Source organism: Odocoileus virginianus, chromosome 5, assembly GCF_023699985.2.
Source record: "Odocoileus virginianus isolate 20LAN1187 ecotype Illinois chromosome 5, Ovbor_1.2, whole genome shotgun sequence".
NCBI lineage: Eukaryota > Metazoa > Chordata > Mammalia > Artiodactyla > Cervidae > Odocoileus > Odocoileus virginianus.
Window position 1 is genome coordinate 90854819 of NC_069678.1, and position 13857 is coordinate 90868675.

Below are 13857 nucleotides of genomic sequence, written 5' to 3' on the forward strand. Positions count from 1 at the left end.
GGACTGCTGCAGTCCTTTTCTCCTCCGCCTCTCCTGGCTCCCGCAGCCCGAGTCCCGGCCCTGCAGCCTCCGGCGGTGCCCCGGACCGTCCCTTTCCCTCCCCCAGCCCGCCCCCGCCTTGGCACGACCCCTGGCTCCGGGCCTAGAGCTGGGCGGACACAGTGGGCACAGGTGGGGCCCCGGCAAAGTCCGCAGGTCGAGCGGGGTTTTCCGTCCACACAGTGGGGCTGCCTGGGCTGTGGGTGACAGACTCCATGCACTCCGTGGCTCTGAGCCGCGGCACGGCGCCCCAGCCGGGGACGCAGGGCCGAAGAGGGGCCCTTAGACCTGCGGCCAGCAGCTGCAGTCGGGTAGCTCATCGCGGAACCCGAAAAGCGTCTCCTAGCGGGATGCGCCCAGGGGGCTGTGTGACATTCAGGGTGTGACTGTGCCTCGGTGGGGCGCAGACCCTGTCTGGGAGGCTGTGTGACTCTCTCCCCAAGCGCCCGTCTCTGGGCTTCGGACCCTGTGCCTAGGCGGCCGTGCGTGACCGTGACAGTGTGTGTGCCCGCTCCTGGGTCCCCAGCGGACGCGGACCCGGTGGTCCCCGGGGAGGGGGAGCTTATTCGCACCCCTGGCTGGGCCTCGCAGAGCCGTCGCTCAGCCTCCCCGAGGCTGGCGCTCCTCGGAGACCCGGGCGGCCGTCCGCTGGCTGCGACCTCGGCGCTCCTGGGTCCCGTGCGGGGGCGGGGAGCTCGGCCCCCTCCCTTTCGCCGGCTCCGGGCTCGGCAGCCCTGCGCGGGGGCGGGGGCGGAGGCGGAGCGCGCGGGCGGGATCCCCCCGCCTCCCCTTCCTGGTCCCCGGGAAATCCAGCCTCCGTGGCTTGGCCGCCTCCCGCTCCCGCGCCCGCTGCCGCTCGGCGCTCGCTCGGGGCTCCGCAGCCGGCGCGGCCCCTTCGCCGGGGGCTCCGCAGTGCCGGGCCCCGTCCCTGCCCGCCCGCCCGCCGCCGCAGCGCCCCCGGCCCGGGCCGCCGGCACCATGTAACCCGGCCGGAGCCCGAGCCGGGCCAGGTAAGCCGCGGGGAGGGGTGGGGACCGGGCCGCGCGCGCCGCGCCCTCTGCAGCGCCCCCCAGCCTCGGCCTGGCTGCGGCCCCGGCGCCGCCCACGCCCCGGGCTCCGGCAGCCTCGGCTCCCGGTCAGGGGATGGGGGAAGGCTGGGCCTCCTCCGCCGCCCCCGCCCGGGCCTGGCTGCCCGCGGGCCTGACCGGAGGGACGGGTGGGAGACCACGCGGAGCGGGGACCGGCTCTCGGAGTCGAGCCGCGGGGCCAGCAGCCCCGGCCCAGCCCCGGCCCGGCTGAGGCTTGGGTCTGAGCGGGAGTAGCCAGCAGGGTGGTGGGGGGAAGTGGAGGTTTCAGGGAGATCCGGAGAGAAGTTTTCCCCTGCAGGTGTGTGAGTGTGAGTGCATGTCACTGTGTGTCTGTGATGAACGTGTGTGTCACCGTGTGGGTCTGTGGGTGGCTGTGTGTGCCAGTGAGTGTATGCAGCGAGAGTGTGCGTGTGTCATTGTGGGTGAGTGTGTGCGTGTCCGTGGGTGTATGCAGTGTATGGAGGGTGTTCCCGTGTATGTATCTGTGAACATGTGTGTGAATGAGTGTGTGTGTGTTGTCACCGTGTGTGCCTGGGTGGGGGGGTGTCCTCTGAGTGTATATGTGAGCGGATGTGTGTGTGCTGGTGTGACTGTTTCCGAGAGTGGGTTCAGGTATCTGTGGCCTGCGTGAATGTGTGTGTGTGTGTGGTTGGGGGGTGCGTGCGGTGTGAGAATGTATCTGAGCTGGGTTCATTCGGAATCACGCACACCTAGGCTTTGTCCCCTCCTCCCCCAGGGGATGCCTGGTGGGGTGCTGGGGATGGGACAGAGAGATGGGACTTTCTGAGGTCAGATCAAAGCCCTTCCCCAGGGGCTCCTCACCCCGCTCAGGCAAGAGCTGCATGGCACTTTCCACCTTGGTTCCCACCTTCACCTACCCCAGGGGGTACCCTCTATGGTGCTACTGGTTGTGTCCTAGCTGGACACTGCGGCCCCTGGGGATTGTGGGGCAGGGGGTGCAGCTGGAGTGTGTGTGCCTGTGTGTGCTTCTCCTTCTTGAGGTCTGGAACCTGTGTCACCCCAGCGATGTTTCACCAAGGGCCCTTTAGCGCCAGGGGCTCAGGAGGCCAGGTGGAGGCTTCTGTCCTGTTCTTAGTCATCAGAGCAGGTGGCTGTCTCTAGACTTCCAAGTCCTCGATTTCTAAGTTCTGGGTCATTGGTTCAGCCCACTGACTCCAGGTGGGTCTGTGCAAAAGCTCTTTGAAGTAGTAATAATTTAAGAGACAATGTCCTTGTATCAGTTCAGGGCTTTTGAAAAATGCTCCCCTCTCAACTCTTTCTCTTCTTCCTAACAGCCCCAGGAAACAGGCAGGGCAGGTTAAGTCATATGAAATTACCAATATTCAACTGTCTTTGCTTTTTACCTACAAAAACAGCAATTTCATGTGGTTCAACCTAATATAATGCCCACTTACAGATGAGGATGTTGAGGCTTGAGAGTTGAATTGCATTCCCCACAATCACACACTGCTAGTTAGTGGTTCAGAAAGGCTCCAGCCTGGGTCTTTTGCTGACCCGAAGAGCTGGGTTGGGCCGAGGTTAGAGAGTGGTGCTGCCTGCTGTGCTCTCTCTGACCCCGGTGGCACTGCCCTCCACCTCCGCCCAGCATTCCCTGAGTGCTGGGGCCACTTCTGCACCCAGCTGCCAAGGCCTAGATGGGAGAGAGGGGGAGAAGAGAGGAGGGAGGGGTGGGAGAGGCTTCGTGAGTTGGCAGTGAATCAGGGTCTAAAAAGGGAGCTGGGAGGGCTAGGGTGGCAGGTGTTTCTAAAAGGAACATGAACATAGGATGAACAGCCTCAGATACAACCCCCGCATCCCCCACCCCCCACTGCCCCACTGATCTGGCAGGCAGTGCCCACTGCGTTTTATGCCAGGGGGCTCATGTCCAAGGAGTGAGCTTGTATGTAGTTACAGAATGACGGCCAGGGGAGGAAACTTAGAATTGACTTGGTCCAATCTCTTAATTACAAAGTGAGGAGATTGAAGCCCAGAGAAGGGAGAGGACTTGCCCAAGGTCACACAACAAACTTGTGGGTTCCTAGCTATCTTAGCTCAGGAACTTTTCAACCTTCCATGTTGCTTTCTATTCCTGGAAACCCCCACTCCCACCTTTTGCTCCTTAGAGCAGAAGGGATTTGGGAAAAAGAAGCAAAGACTCAATAACCCTAAGGCTATAGACCCTTCAACCTGGGACCCGTTTCCAAAGAGGAGTTAACAAATGTTCCTGGGAACAGGGATTCCTAGCCATACCCACCACTGAGGTAGGCCATGGCATCTCTTAATTCTTGCCAGTGAGGGACTGAAACTGCTGCAGGCCAGACTCCTAGACTTTCTTCTGTGGCAGCAGCTGGCTGCTACCTGGCAGCTCACATCATCTCTCTCCAGTTGATGTTGGAACCTGGGCTGGCTGAGCTCCATTTTGCTTCATACCATCCAGTTTCTGATGCATTTTGTTGGTCTGACAGTTCCTTATTTTATAGGTTTATAGGTTCCAGTTAGGTAGAGAAACTTCTGGGGCTTGTATGATTTTGGAGGGGTTTGTGGTTACTCTTAAACTCTTTCTGATTAAACTTTCCCAGAGTCTCAGGTAAATGATAAAGATAAGTGTTCCCATTTTACAGATGGGAAAATCAAAATTCATAGAAGAGCCTCCTACGTGTTCAGTTTTTCTAGTAATCTACTAAGATCAGTAGAAGAGATTCTTTTGAGTGAGGGGACAGAGGAGCAAATGACAACAAAAGCTTTTGTCTAGAGGGGCTTCTACAGTCCCCTTCCAGTATCTTACCAGCCCCATGGTCAGGAAACCTTTCCAGAGTCTGATGTCATTCCCACTTGGTAGATTCAAAGCTTTGTCTGCCAGTGGGGGTTGGAAGAACAGCTGCATACCCTCCACTCTACAAGCGCTACGTCTTGATTCCCTCTTCCTCCCCCAACCCCCCAGTCTGAGGGCTGCTGGCTCAGCGGGCCTCCTGCTGTCTGGGGAGTCTGGGTTTGAGCTGGGGTGAGGTGGTGGCAACATTGTTATGGTAACGAGCTGCCAGCTCATCGTTGCTAATAACTTGTCAAGTCCCTGGGCTCAAATGCAGCGTGCCTTCCAACCATCCCTTCTCCCCATGTCACAGAAAGAAAAAGTGAGGCTTTGAGAGAGGGGCCTGTGAATAAGGGAGTCTGGGGAGATGGGTGGCCTTGTCCTTGGGACTGTAGCTGGGGAGCTGTGGGGAAGTTGCTTGGGGACTGGTTTACACATATGATTATATAAGTTTGCATATGATTGCATGGGCTATTACATGTGTATATACTGAGAACATACTTGTAGAAACCTGTACATGCTGGCTGACATGTTCATGTGCTTTTACACAGCAGCCTACATGCAAACATGCCTCCAAGCATCAGAACATGCTTGTGCATGAATACTGCCTCTACCATCTGAACATAAGGCACCCAAGAAATCTGGGTTTGTGGGGGTGTCCAGGTATGTGGGTGGGGATCTGATCTTTTTCTGATGCTGTTTCAAAGTGTCTTGTTAACAAAGGGACAGAATGGTCCCAGAGTTCCTTCTTCCTTCCAGTCAAGAGCTCAGAATGGAAATGACCTGGGGATGGTGTGAGCACCCAGCTCTCCAAGGCTCCTGCCTCTATCCCCTTTGAGCTCAGGTATCCCCTGCCCCCCTCACTGTCTGTTCTTTCTCATCCTCTCCTCTTCCTGTGTGTAAATATTAAAGAGCTGAGCCTGCAGGGCTGATGTAGACATGGGGAGAGAGTGAAATTAAAAAGGATTCCCTCGCCCCTATCCGGACATCCCCACCCTGCAGTCCCCCGCTCTTGCCTCCTCCCCTCTTGCTTCTCCCCTCCCCTCACTCAGTGCTTCCACATGTCTTTCCTCCCCCCAGTCCAGATGGGAGCTGGCTCCTTCAGAAAGGGGGCTCAGAACAGGGTGTGGGGAGCTACCTGTCTCTGCCTCCCCCCACCACATCTGCCTGCAGGGCTGGGAGCCCCCACGTGAGTATTTCTTTTATTTTTTGGGGGTGGTGGTTGAGAAGGAAAGTGGTTTTAGAACCAGCTGTGAGTGGCGTTGAGAGGCTCAGGGCTGAAAAGAGGTGGGTGGGGTCCTCTCTCTAGGCTCACTCAGGGAAGTCTCGTGTCTGGGTTTCTTTTCTTTCTTTGGACATAGAGAGAAAGGAGGAGTACCAGGTGCCTCCGGTGGATGGGAGTGAGTGTGGGAGGGGCAGGGGAGAGGGGCTTCTGTACTCAAGAGGGTGTAGAGTGGGGTAAGCCTTTCCTTTCTGGCATCCTGCCTTTCTGGCAATGGGGCCCGCAGAGTGGCTGGGAGCTGTCCCAGGTGCTGAATTTGACTCGGTAGGATTTGCTGCTTTGGAACTGTTCTGAGTATTGACTGGGGCTGCATTGGGGGACCGGTTATGGGCAGAGCTGAGGGCTCACTAGAAAAATTCTTCCAAATGACCCACTTTCCAAGGACAGAGTCCTTGGGTGGATAGATAGATTTTGGGGTCCTTCCTCTGGTCTTAGGCCTCACCATTCTTAATAGTATGTGGGAAAGGGACCCCTCTTTTCCTGTTTCAGTTCCTCCTCCCCTTCCTGAAACCACCATATGGCTAGTGTCGGGGTATGGATAGATGATGATGTTTCTGCTGTGAGCTCTCTCCTCCTGGATAGTTTTTAGCACAATAAGCTTAGGGGTACTGGCACCAGCCTTTCTCCTACTGGGTCCCAGAAGTTCAGACTCAAGGCAGATCTGAACTAAGAGAGTTCAGGTTTTGCCAGTTCAGGCCTGGGTTGGGTAGAGCTCAGGAGTACTGGATAATTTGACCATGTAACATCCCCCTGCCCATCATACGTTTGAATTCAGGAAAGGGGCAGTGAAATACTCTGCAAGCCTGTCTCCTGTTTTGCCCAGCCCAGCCACAGCTCAGAGCAGCATTTGAGAGAGACTTTTGTTGGGGAGGAAGGTTTCCAAGCAGAGGACTCAAGGAGTGGGTGGGGTTGTTCAGTGCCATGGAGCAGAGAAGGAGGAGGCTACTAGCGATGGGGCTGTGGGCAAAGAGGAAAATATGGGGGAGAAAAAAGCTACTCAAATTGGGGGATTGGGGTTCTGGATTTCAATCCTCAGCTCCTTTGTAAATCTTTTCCCCACTAATCTAGGGTCAGGATCATCTCAGTTTTCTGGGTTCTTATGCTCCATCTTTGTAAATCTGAAGGGAATAGAGCAAGGATTTATTTCTCCAGGTCCCTTCTCTTGTCATCCCAGGGGGATGAGAGCCAAATGTCAGGACATGCAGATGAGACTGTGGGGGAACAACAGGCAGGAGTGGATGATGGCAGCTTCACCTCCCATCCCCAGGAGAACAATCAAATATTCAAATGGCATCCTTCTTGAGGGGAGAGAAAGGAGAAAGTTTCCGGATGCTGGGCAAAAAATGGGTGTGGCAGGGAGTTCACGGAAAGGGGGAGGTAGTTAGGGACCCCATACTGAACCAGGTCTGACCTTTCCAGATGTGACTTCTGGTTAATAAGGAGCCCCTCACCCATCATGTTTTTCATGTAACTCGTCAAGATGATTCTTCTCTGGTTGCTTGGGAGGAGCTGAGTTTTCCTGTGCTGTGGGTGCTGGGAGGTGGTGGGTGTGGGTGTGGGTGCCTGTTTGGGGAGGGGAGGTGTTTGTGCTCTACTCAGCTCTCTTGGTTACATAACAGCTTTGATAAGACTTTACTTTGGAGCTGCTGCTACTGCCTGAAGCAGTCACCCCTCCACCCCCACATGGAATGTTGGATGTCCACCCCCTTCTCCCGGGCCCCTTGGAGAGTCTTGCTACATTCACGATCTAGTGTTTCAGCAGCTGCTTTCCTGCTGGGAGGGGTCTTCAGTTTGCTTTCCTGCTCCCTAACCAGCACCTGCTCTCTAAATAGTTGCTTCTTTTAGTCTTGTGAGCCCAGGTTTCCCCCACTCTTTACATTTTTAAGCCTCCAGGGGTGGGAGGGTTTCACTAGACCTCATGAAGCTGTCCTCTGGGGAAGAAGAGAAGCATCCCAAGAAGTTTCAGTGCCCAGAGACAATGTTTGTACTGTTCTTTTCTCTGCCCCAATAGCTGTTTTGGAATCTGGGAGCTGTGTACCATACCCAGAGGGACTGGGAGGAAGAACCCTGGCCTTAATACTTTCCCTTCATTTCCCCTTTTGGAATTAAAAAGTTTTAGATATATGGGAGGTGGGGGCTGCCTTTTGGGTGGATAAAGGTGCTTCTCCTCTGAGGTGCTTCTCCTCCTCCCGCTTCATGTTCCCTGCCTCCCAGGTTGTCTGTGGAAATACTGATTATTCCAGGCATGAGACAAGGGGATAACAAAGCCCTTTTTCGGAATGACTTTTTCTTTTCTGTGAGTGGGTAGAAATGGAGTATGTCCAGGAGTGGGGCATATCTTATTGATAATAGGAACAACTTTCCAGAAAGAACTGGGAGACTGGCAAGAGGAGAGAGCAAATGCAAGCTTGTGGTGTCACTGGGAGAGAAGATGGACTTCCGGTTTTGTGCATAGGATAGAAAAGCCAGAGGAGAGGCTGGGTGTCTCTGCTCTTCCAGTGCCTGTGCGTGTGTATTTCTGCCTGTGAGTGTGTGTGTGACTGTGTATATGTCCATACATAAGTGTGAGAGTGCTCTATGAATGTGTACAAACACATTGGTGAGTTTGTATAGACACATGTATATAGATATGTAGGGCTCTATGCATGCATCTAGGTATACATGTGACTGTAAAGGCAATTACCCAGTTAAACCTGTGGGGGGGTGGGGTGCTCACTCGACCATATGTATATGTGAATGTAAGTATGCATGTGAGCATGTATGTGGCGGCGCATGAATTAACAGCGTATGAATATATATGTATATAAGTTGTCATCCACATGAATGAATGTGACAGAAAGGATGAAAGAGAGATTCTGACCAAACAGTGGGGCTGTTCAAAAGTTTTTTTCACACAGGCTTGAACTTGATCCACTCTGATGCCTGTAGCTCTTCTCCAAAAACCAGGCTCCTTGAGGTCTCTCAAATTATCTTTCATGGGGCCTCAACTCTTCCCCACCACCATCCATATGAAGGGAGTTTGCAGAGGAGAGGCCTGTGCAGGCCTTGGGGACAGCTGAGTGAGGGAGCTGAGCTCAAGGCTGACCAAATGCTATGGTGCCCAGGAGTGTATATGGGGAAAGAGTTTGAGAGCTTGAATGTTAACATTACTACTGAGGTTTCAAGAATCAAACAGGACAACCTGGGCTCAGTGGATGAAAGGGGCAGGGATTTTAGGTAGGTCCAAGTGTGTGCATCAGCCTGTGCTCACATATACATGTATTTGTGTATATGTATATGTGTACATTACTTGTCTTTGCCTTTTTGTCTATGCATATTTCAACATAAATGTACTTTCTAATGTGTACACATGAAAAAATCTACAGGAATATACCTACCAAAAGAGGGGTTTGTCAATGTAAACATACATGCTAACACACATATGTATATAGACAGAGTATGCAAAATATGTATGCATTTACTAAATATGTAGGCATTTGCTAATATTGGGCTTCTCAGGTGGTGCTAGTAGTAAGGAATTCAGGTGACAGAAGAGACGCAGGTCAGGAAGATCCCCTGGATGAGGGCATGAGAGCCCACTTCCTATTCTTACCTGGAGAATCCCATGGACAGAGGAGCCTGGCAGGCTGCAGTTCATTGGGTTGCAAACAGTGAGACACGATTGAAGCAAATTAACATGCACGCATGTCCTACTATTGGCCTGATGGCAACCCATGAGCTCACTCACCCAGGTTAACAACAGCTTATGAAGAGTCCCTCTTCCATCACGTGTGCCTCCCCTGACTCATCCATTCACTCAGCCAACGTTTACCTCATGCTTGTGTTGTGCCATGTACTGTTCTGGACACTGGGGATGGTCCTCAACCTCGGGTAACTTACAATCGAGACCTGGATCCAGGAGAGTGTTCAGGAAAGCAGGAGGACAGATGTATTCATGGGGGCGAGTGGGGGTCTGTGGAGGGCTTGGTCAATTCCAGAGTGGGAAAGGGAGGGCCTTAGGAAAGGATCCACAGAAGAGGAGGCCATTGAGCCAAGGCTTGAACAGGTATTTAGCAGGTGGGCAACTTTAGGAAAAGGTGTTTCAGTGACAGGAAAGGTCCCAACTGGTCTCCTTACCTCCTCCCTTGCCACCCCCTCCTCCAGAGAGCTTCCCCATGAAAGCAGCCAGCCTAAGATAGTGTTAGTCACTCAGTCATGTTGGATTCTTTACGACCCCATAGACTGTAGCCTGCCAGGCTCCTCTGTCCATGGAATTCTCCAGGCAAGAATACTGGAGTGGATAGCTATTCCCTTCTCCAGGGGATCTTCCTGACCCAGGGATTGAACCTGGGTCTCTTGCATTGCAGGCAGATTCTTCACCATCTGAGCCAGTGGGGAGGCAGAATCATGCCTTTCCCATGGCTTTCCATCTCACTCAGAGTGAAATCCTGAGTGCTTAGTGGGCCCTGAGCGACAGAAGTGCTGTGTGTAAAGTAGCCTCCGGTGACTTCCCTGATTTCAAGTTCCTTCCCTGCAAGTGCTTCCTTTCGGTTCCACAAAGATGCTGAGCTGAGCACAGCCTCATCTCAGGGCCGCTGCTTTCCCTTCAGCCTGAAGTGCTCTCCCCCCAGGTACCCGCGTGACTTACTCCTTCACTTGATTCAAGTCTTCGCTCAAAAGTCACTTTTTTGGAGAGGCCTCCCCCACAGTCTATCTTAAATAGCCCCCTTGTCATGCTGTCCTCTCACCTCAAAAAAAAAATTTTCAGCACTTACCACCTCCATTATTTCATACATTTGTTCCGCATCTCCTTTTCCACTAGGATATAAACTTCATGAGAACGGAGCATGAGGAGATCTGGGTTTGCTCTGGCACCCACTGTGTTCCGAGGCGCGCCTGGCTCAGAGGCACTCACTACACACAGATCTTAGGTTGATCACAGTGGCAGGCAGTGAGGAGAGTGGATCGGCTGGGCCAAGCTACAAGGTGGAGAGGCCAGTTAGGAACCCACTGGAAAAGCTTTGGTGGAAATTTAGGATGAGGGTGGCCTGATGGAGAACATCAGGAGTGGAGGTGGAGAGAGGGAGATACAGTGTACAAACACACGCATGCACACACACATAGGCCCACGTGTGCGCACGTATTATAGTTTAGCCAGTCACATCTACTGTCTGAGTCAAAGAAAGCTAAGGAAGAAAGTAAAAATGTCTTTATATGTTAATATGGTATGGATGCCATGAGCACCGAGTGACAAGCTGGACACCCTCCAGCTAACCCTGGATGCTCCCCACACATCTGCCTTCCTCTGTCAAGCAAGCTCAAAGGACTGCCAGGCAGGTTCCATTTGGTCAGTGATGCAGGGCTTCTGCCTCAGCACACAAGGGTAGGGTCCTGGGTCCTGAGCAGTGGAAAGGGTCTTCAGAAGTCAGAGTCACAGAGACTTAGAGACATGTGGGGGAGGCACGTGGACCGTGAGAGGGGTGCTCAGAGGCAGCGACCGCAGGCCAGGCCCAGACTTCCTGAGGCCAGACGTGGTGAGAGGCAGGACGGCATCCTCAGAGGGCATCAACTGGGTAGCCCCATCTTTCTCTGCCCCTCCTCCTCTCTCTGCTCCTTTTTCCTAGTAGGGTAGCTGATGTGACCACAAGTATGGACTTCGGAGTGAGCGGTTCCCCCCTGCCCCAGGGTGTGTGAGTTCAGGGATATGGGGACACCCAAGGAATGGAGACCCAATTTCCAGAGGACAGACTAGGGGTTTGGTGGTAGGGGAGGAATCTCTCTGAGTGTCTCACCTTGGTCTGATTTTCTCCCTAAGGAGAGAGCACGGAGACTTGAGTTTGCGTTGCAGAATGAGGCACTGAGATTAGCCCTCGGGCAGGACCATTCAGCGTCTAGGGTGAAGCGACGGAAACTTAGTACCTGGGGAAACTCGGAGGCCGGCGGGTGAGCAACGGAGGAAGAGGTGGGAGCCTTGGGTCAGCCCCTCCGGCGCCGCCCCCTGACTCCTAGGGGCCGGGGGTGGGCGGGGATGAAGACCTCAAGTCCTCTTTGAGAGCTCCTCCCCGAGACCCCCAAGCCTGCATCTGGGTTGCTTCCTTTCCAAGAGTTAGAGACTCGGGGTTCTGGGGTGTGTGAGGGGCCTTCTGCCAATCTCTGCTCGCCTCTGGACCAGGGGCGGGGGCGCTGCCGCCGCTCCCCTCCCACCTGGGCTCTGAGCGTGGGGGTTGGGCCCAGACAGCCGCCAGAGCCGCCCACCTGCGCGCGGTGTCATGGCAACGACTCTGCCCACGTGGACGTTGAGGAAAGGGAGGGGAGGAGAGGCGAGGAAGCACCACACAGACGGGAGGATGGGAGGGGGCTCCTCCAGGTCCTGCGTGCCTGAGCCCCCCCACCCCTCCAGTCGGGCCCAGGGCCCCCAGGGCAGGGTGAGACTTGTGCTCCCGGCCTGGCCTTAGAGGGTGCATGTCCTTGGGCGTCGTGAGTGATGACGACCTTGGCCTCCTGTACCGGGGGCCCCAGTGGGGTCCTGGGGGAGAGGGGGGGCTTTGGCAGGTGCAGACCTCTCCTTCTCGCCCCACCCCACAAGGCATGGTTCCTGGGGCTGAGGGGATGAGAGCCCGACCTACTTCTCCATTTTCTCCCTATTTTTCAAAAGGAAAATGACCCACTTTTCAGCCAATCAGACTGGGGCCTGTTCCCAGGCTCGTTCCCTGAGCCCGCCTGCCCAGGCCTCTGCTCCTTCCTCAGCCTGTTAGTCACGTGCTGGCCCCTCTTCCTGAGGGAAGCAGGCCGCACCTGTGCTGAGGGCCCTTCCCCGCCTTCTGCGCCAGGCTGGGGAAGGGCCTCTTCCGGGGGTGGCCGGGGCCTGACTGATCTGCATCAGCGCCCCTTTGGGCAGTTGATCGCCATGGATGACCGTGGTCCTGTGCACTTTGAATGTTCTGTGCACCACCCCGTCCCCTTACTCTCCTAAGACCCACACCCTGGAGAGACAGGAAGGGCTCTGGGGCTGGTGGGAGGAGGACGGTACCCCTCGGTCTCATCCTGTGTGAGTGGGTGCTGGTGGGCCATCTCCCCGAGCTGCTCCGTTTTCACGTGGAGAGGGGGAACCATGGCTGCTTGTCTGCCTTCCAAAGAACCCTCCTAGAGGGTTCTGTCTAGGCCTCTCTTCCCAAGCCCCTCCTCCTCTCTAGGATATTGGTCTGGGCCTGAGAGCCCCCTCCCTCCCTCAGCTATATTGGCTTGGGCTGGCTTGGGGGGTGATTAGGGATTTAATTATTTAGTTTCTCCAGCTCAGTAGATTAATTCCATCCATCACAGGCAGGCTGAGCCATCTCCCCATCTTAGGGCTGCCTGGCCAACCCCAGAGGGAGGCAGCATCATTGCTCACCTGGGCCCAGTATTAGATCTGGGAACAATGGATAAAGTTCTTGTTGTGGGAGGATTTGATGTGTGACATTGAGCAGATGTGGGTGCTTAAGCCATGTGAGATGAACATGGGCATCTGTTGTATGGGGATAAACATGAGGTTTTGTGTCTGTGTAGCTTCTGTGTGCACAAGCATCCATGTCCTTTGGCTGAAAATGCACATGTGTGAACTCTTGTGGGAACAAGTCTGTATGTATGTGTGCATGTTATGTGATGGTGACTAGTTATTTTAGGACAAATGCCACATGAGTTGTGTTGAATAAGTCTGCATGGCTCATAAGCTGCCTCTGGAGAACATGTGTGTTAAATTGTGAATAAACATTCTTGGGACCATGGATGCCCACGTGCAAGGGAGGAATGGTGAGGGTGGAGATTTCCTGAGGCTAAGTGATGAGTCAGGGCACACTGGGAGTCCACTTGGTGATCTCATCAGACCAGTTTGGTCAGAGGGATGCTCCTTCAGACGTGCCAGGGCTTGATCTCCTAGTGGCTGAGAGTGTCAGGCCAGGACCAGATCCATATTCAGATCCTCTACCACCTGTGTGACTTTGGGCGAGTTTTACATTTCTCAGCCTCAATCTCCTCATCTGTAAAATGGGAATAATAATGGCACCTACTGCAAAGGATGGTTTTGAGGACTATACAAAAAAGTACACTTAACACTTGACACAGTGCCTGCTCAGTTGTAGGCATTCAGTGAGCTGAGCCTTAGGCTTTAGAGTTGAAAGGTACCAGAGGTTGTGTGATCTGAAATGTGTTCTGTGCTTGAATGCATCCCATACCATCCTCCAAGGTGGTTCTCCAATCTCAGCTTATATGCCTCTGTGGACAGGATACTCCCAGCTCTTCAGGAAACCCACATCACACTGGACCAGCCCTGCCTACTGCAGAGTTCTGGTCCAGCTGCAGGGAGTCATTTCCCTCATGCCTTCTCCCATTTCTCACCCTATTTCTATGCCCCAGCATAGAAATACTACTTCTCGATGGCTCAATTACTAACCTGAACTTATTGAGCATCTAGTCTATGCCAGGTTTTGTTTATACAGAGATAAAGCAGATGGATCCTGGTTTTCAAGGAGCTCACACCCTGCAAACACATTTTTATCCTACTGTGTTGAAGTATGGGACCTTAGAGAAGGTAGCGACTGCTATGCCCCGGGGTTGGTGAGGTGGGCAAGGTTAGGTGAGGTTTCTTGGAAGAGAGGATACCTGAACTGCATCAGAGGCAAAGG

At 54.0% G+C, this 13857-nt stretch overlaps 1 protein-coding gene across 4 annotated transcripts in view; it reads left to right on the forward strand.

The window, feature by feature from the left end:
• Positions 1-206: 206 nt before the first annotated feature.
• The window catches only part of DLGAP3 (DLG associated protein 3), a 63699-nt gene continuing 50048 nt past the window's right edge, over positions 207-13857 (forward strand). Inside the window, exons 1-2 of one of the 4 annotated variants that reach the window (XM_070468422.1) lie at positions 207-1049; positions 5017-5125. The gene's annotated coding sequence lies outside the window, so the exon portion shown is untranslated. Of the gene's footprint in view, positions 1050-4658; positions 4781-5016; positions 5126-11012; positions 11141-13857 lie in introns of those variants that run through there. The other 3 variants (XM_020908645.2, XM_070468421.1, XM_020908647.2) reach the window with 3 other exon arrangements.